Raw genomic sequence first — 6000 nt, 5'->3', positions numbered from 1 at the left:
CGCATTTCCCCCCCAATTTCCCCGTTACTCTTGCGTCAACAGCTATCGGATCGTTCCAGACTTAATCCCGACTGCGACTGCTGACTGAGCAAGTGTGAAATCCAAGCGTGTGGCCTCGTCCCTCTCACCGTCCAGTAAAATATGGAAAGACAAAGCCCACCAAATCTACACCTGCTCAAGTCTGTGATGATGTTAAAGGTGAAGTAAGTAGTTTATAGTGCCATCTAGAGGAGAGGCTGAAATTTACAACAAAGAACTGCTCCTCTTCTCACCCCCTCCCTTCCCTGAGCGCTACGGTGTCCTCAGCCGGTCAAATGTCGACCTCGTCGTCTTTCTCCGTGTCAGCAGATGAGGTTCGTGAGGCGAGGGAGAGGGCGAGCTACCGCGGCCGTAGCAGACGAAGCGGAGAGAGAGGAGGCGGGACTTCCTCTACAAGTAAAGAGACGCTTGATTTGTTCTCTCGCGTTTGTCCTTACAGGCTCCCGTAGAAACATGGCGTCTCGCTGCTAACTGTGGCTATGCAACAGCGGCCCGCGACCATGTTATTTTACATGACTTTTTGAAACACTACGAAAATGAAACAAAAACTATTATACAGCGACTAGACAATGCAGGAGCACATATGTATAAAAAAGTGGATTTTGGGTTATATAAACCCATAAATACTACACAGTGTCCCTTTAAATAGTTATTAGTTTAGCCTCAATTTTCAGTTCACAAACACACATAATGACTGTGATGTTGCTGTGACGTAAAATCGCTCCTTTTCTCCGTTGACTTTGGTGCATTTAAATGTTTCTCATACCATCTTTGGTATTAAGTTTACTATTGACTATAATCCCCGGCAATTATACTTCGACTTTGACGTAGTAGAAGAACACATTATACCTCAAACACACACCAGATACGTCACGCGATTTGATTGCAGACTCGTTTTGAACAACTTTGAGCCAATTCTTGGATGTAAAGTGTCTTCTTTGGGCCCCAAAATATGAATTAAATGTCATCGATATTCTCCGTGTCAGCTTCAGTTTCCAGGTTAATGGTTTGTGAGCAGGTCACTTTTGCCCGCCGCCTGTCTTGTCCCGGGCGCTCGCCGAGATTCGGTTTCCAAAAAAACACATTCGGAGACATTTTTCAGTGATATCGGTCGTCAATTCAATCTGCCTCAACCCATCCGGAATGTCTCCCCCCCCCCCCCCCCCCCGCTGTCAGCTGTGCTGTGAGTAATTAAATGGAACAGGCGTTATGAAATAAAAAACCTTAAAAAAGACGTGGCCTCGGGGCGCAAATCTGAGAACACAGAGCAAATACCTCAGAGAGTATTTAGCTCATTTAGTGTCTTCATCAAGTTACAGCAGGCTCTTCAGTTACAGGCGTGAAGAGGGAACTCCAAGAATTCATCGATGGACGTGTTTTTGGTCGGTCATGGAGGAAAGAAGGGAGGGTGGGGGGTTTGTTGTTTTGACGTTTATTGAGAGCCAGCAGGGTGGAGACGAGGTAACTGCACGGCTATATTTCTGTCAGCGTCGCGTCAGGAACACGTCCGCCCACTTTCTAGTAAAGGTCGTCGGGGTCAACTGATCCGTCAATCTGAGGGAGATCCTCGAAAACTGGAAAGAGAAGGAATAACGATCTGTAGAAGCAGTGAGATTAGATCAGATTTGACTTGTCAGGATCATACTATAAACAGTGAAACATGGATCTACCCGGTACACATGTTCAAAAAATACCTACCTGATAGGGATGAGAATCTTTGGGTATCTCACGATTCGATTGATACGATTCTCGGATTCAAAAATTGATACAATGCATAGTGTTAAGGCAAATTATGGCATCAAAACAACACAGTCTATATAATATAATGTGATAATGTGATCACACAAAGGCAAACTCAAGACAAAAGTTAACATTTATTCCTTCAAAACAAATAAAAACTTATTTACTGTACAAAAAAATAACTTGAAAAAAAAACTGTATACAAATAACACAAATTTGTGGGGTTTTTTCAAAATAGAAACTTAAAAAAATTCAAATAAAATAAAAATTCCAAAAAATGTCCCCACCCCTACTACATGACTTGTTGTTTTTTTTTTTAATCTAAATTAGTGACTAAAAATGTCACAAACAGAGGAATCCTTGCAGCCAATGTCCAATATTTGTTTCTGGAGCATCTTTTATCAACTAACCTGGCCTTAAATGACCTCAAGTGACCCAGAATATGATTTTTAAGATACAATAGGCAACATTTCTGCATTCAGATATCTTAAAACAAGAAGATTAATGCAACGTATTTCAGCCAAAAATGTTTCCAACCCTCTTTGACCCTTTTATTTAGATTTAATGGCTGTAGAATTGTCCAAAAATGGTCAATGATCGAGTTATTCTCCTGTACTTTTTCCACGATAACTTTAAACTTTCAGTATCTGGCCGTTATTCAACCGTTTAGGAATCGTGGCACTGAGAAGCTGGTGAATCTCGTCCGTGATTGGACGGTTGTGGTCGTTGCAGAAGTCTTGAGGGCGACCGTAATGACAAGTATATGGGCGCACGGCTCTATTTCTATATATTAATATAGATCTTTTTGTAATAGTTTTGATAAAGAGACCCCTAGTGGCAGAAATTGCATACTGTGCATCCTCTAATAAACTCTTGGATGTCCCTGGTTTTCTTCCGTTCACATTCCCGTTTCTTCTTTGCTGATTTATTCTTGGTTTCTCTGCTCGTCTTCCCTCCCAAATTCCTCCGTTCATCTTTCAGAATTTCTTTCTGTCTCGCACTGAATTTTTTCTTATCTTTCTACGAATGGACAGCCCCGTCCTCTCGTAATATAACGTGCTTATAGCGTCTACAAATCTCTCGGCGGAGCGCTGTTTTCCTTCTGACGGTTCACGTGAACTCGCCAAGACCTGATGGAAGCAGCGAAGGCTTTTTGGAGGATGTGGATTTCTCTTTGTGACCCTGGATTAGCCTCTGTTAGGCCTCCAGCTTTCTGTCCTTTGGATGTTCCATGAATTCATAAATCCACTTTCTTTTCTCAGTCGAGTTTTTAAAATGTTCCCAAAACAACAAGAAAAAGTCGACAGTCTGTGACGTTTTCTCTGCCTTTCTTTGATCATTTTTCTAAAGCTGTCGTAGGCAACGTGTTTGAAATTATTGATCAATTCCACAATTAACTTTCAACATACTGTAAATCAAGTCATCTGAAAGATAAAATGAATTGATATTTTTGATATTTCCGGAAAACTTTTGACCAATCACAGGCACTTAGATAGAGAAATGGCGCCTCCTATTGGTAGTTGCATGTACACGAACTTTCAGTGTGAAAACTGCCCACAAAGTGACCACACGAGGCAGCAGTAGACCAGCGGCTCCTGTGTAAAAAACGCTGATTTTCTCTATGGGGTTTGGTGCAGGAGAGTGAGCGGCTTTAAAAGCATGTAAATACCTCGCACAATCACTTTGAACTGTGTTGACCTTCTGCGTGCCTCGCGTCCTAATCGCGCAGGCATCACTCCTCGCCATCTCGGAGACAGACGCGGTAATGGACGCTCGCTGCCGTCGCTGCTGCTGACAAAGCACAGGGCTCAGAAAACAGAAAATGGTTGTGAACGCTGAGGTTAAAGACACAAATGAGTCTCAAGGCAGTAATTACAGCTTTTAGTTGAAGGTCAGGAGGTGCTGGTGTGCACTTTTGTCAGGCGTCAGGGCGACAGGTAGAGTCCCAGGTAGCCTGTGTTGTGCTGGGGTCAGATTACATGAATTCAGGCCCAGGATGGAAAGTTAAGCATAATTAAAGAACCCTGTATACGAATACGATAACGTAAACAAAACAAGTGACACAGAAGAACGTTACGTTGAGCTTTGGCAACGGTATTTCTATCTCTCTGTCATCAAGGGACGACCAATTTAAAAAAACGTAAGAATATTCACGTGAAATAGCGGAAAAACTCGTCTGGTCCCGGGTTTTAGGAGGCTCGGTCCTACTGATTTATTTTTTTTAGTACCACAAGGGGGAGCTGCATCTGTTAAAGTCATTTCAGGACCTCATGAGCTCATTTAAGATTCCTGCTTTATATCTACGATGCAAAAAAAGCAACAACTTTAACGTAGTAAGAGATAGTTTTAAAGCATATTTTTTCAATGACGTGATTTTCATATCGTCTCTTTCCTGTTAGCATCTGTTGGCAATAGCAGCTACATTGTGACAGATATAGATCCCTTGGGTCAGAGCTGCGCCCACAAAAACTTAAGTTATTGCAACATTTTTAGTGTTAAGTTATATTTACATAAGATTAGTAGTTTACGGATATGGACTAAATGAAAGTAGTTGAGTTCGGATAGAAGGCGCCGCCCATTTAAACCATTTTATTGCTTATATACTTTTACCGTTCTAACAATAATATTGTGAATCGTGGTCAAAGCTCTGCCCCCAAACATTGAAAGTCATGTTTTTTGCAGTCCGAGTTCCATATTTTTGAAAATGTTTTTTGAATATAGTCGTGGTTTTTTGTAAAATTAGTAGCATTAGTTTCTCTGTTCTGCATTTGTAGGCATTTCATGTAATCTGAAATCCCTCATTTAAACGTATTTAAATATTATTTTTACCGTTAAAATATTGTGAATCACAGTTATTTAGACACTTTCCTCTGGTCCCATGCCGAGTGTGTTTTAACATATTGTATTTTAAGTAGTGTGTTTGTGTGTGGGGGGGGGGGGGGGGATTTTATTGTTTGGTTCCTGCAGGAGAGCAGACTTTCCTGGTTTGCAGCAGCTGCTAAGTCCATCTACATGTCCGTCGGTCAGTTTTTTTTCTTTTGACCCAGAAACTTGACTCAAATGTGAACGATGATATCTCCGACCTGGCTCGACGCCATCATAAACTGCAGCGACAGCCCCATACTTTTTCTTCTCCTGTGCTCTCAGGCCTGTATTTACCATTTTTCAACTGTACGATATTCCAAGTATGAGTTGCCAAGTGGGCCAGAAGATGTGGAGGAAGGGAGGGAAGTTGAATACATTATGGTATAGACACGCATGAGGAATATTCCAAAAAAGAAAAGCATCCATCGCTGCTTCACAGAAGGTTGTGATTAGAGCAGATGACAGGCCAAGTCAGGCCCAATCAGCCGTGTGCATGAATCCACGCTAAGCCTCTCATGCTTACACATGGCCTCTGCTATTGGGAGGGAGAAAAACTGCAGTGTAAGCAGAAAAAAAAAAAAACAGTGGTGGTTGATGTGGTCAGAAATGTTTCTTGGTATGCTTTGCTTCGCTGGGCCCGAGGCGTTCAGAGGGACCGCGATGGCTGCCCCGCGTCCGGATGTTTTGCTTAGATTTTGAGTGCAGAATATCAATTTGTCAAAGTGTGAGGGGGTAAAGATGGAGGGAGGCCAAGGAGGTGCAGCTGTGACGGACTTTTTTTTATACCAGAGACGGAGCTGAGATGACACCAGGACGTTTGACTTTCGCAGATCTGTCTGTGGGGTCTGTGTGCAAATATAATATAATAATATATACACTACTGTTCAAAAGTTTGGGCTCACTTAGAAATGTCCTTATTTTTTTTAAGGAAAAATGAACATAACATTACATGAATCAGAAATACACTCTATACATTGTTCATGTGGTAAACGACTATTCCAGCTGCAAACGTCTGGTTTTTAATGGAATATGTACATAGGTGTATAGAGGCCCATTTCCAGTGTTCTAATGGTACATTGTGTTTGCTAATCGTGTTAGAAGGCTATAGAAGGGCTACAGAAGGTCATAAAGTCTAGTATTGAATGTGGATGGAGCGTTGAATGCATCTCTTAGCGTAGCTTTCTCCAAAAAAAGCTACTTTCTCTAAATAAAAAAAAGTGATTTGAATGACAATCATTATTTCTAATCTTGTCAATGTCTTGACTATATTTTCTATTCATTTTGCAACTCTTTTGATGAATAAAAGTTTGACTTTTAATGGTAAAATACAAGAAAATTGTATAGGTGAGCCCAAAC

The sequence above is a fragment of the Microchirus variegatus genome (assembly GCF_963457635.1).
Source record: "Microchirus variegatus genome assembly, chromosome: 22".
NCBI lineage: Eukaryota > Metazoa > Chordata > Actinopteri > Pleuronectiformes > Soleidae > Microchirus > Microchirus variegatus.
Note: the sequence above shows the minus strand (reverse complement) of the source record.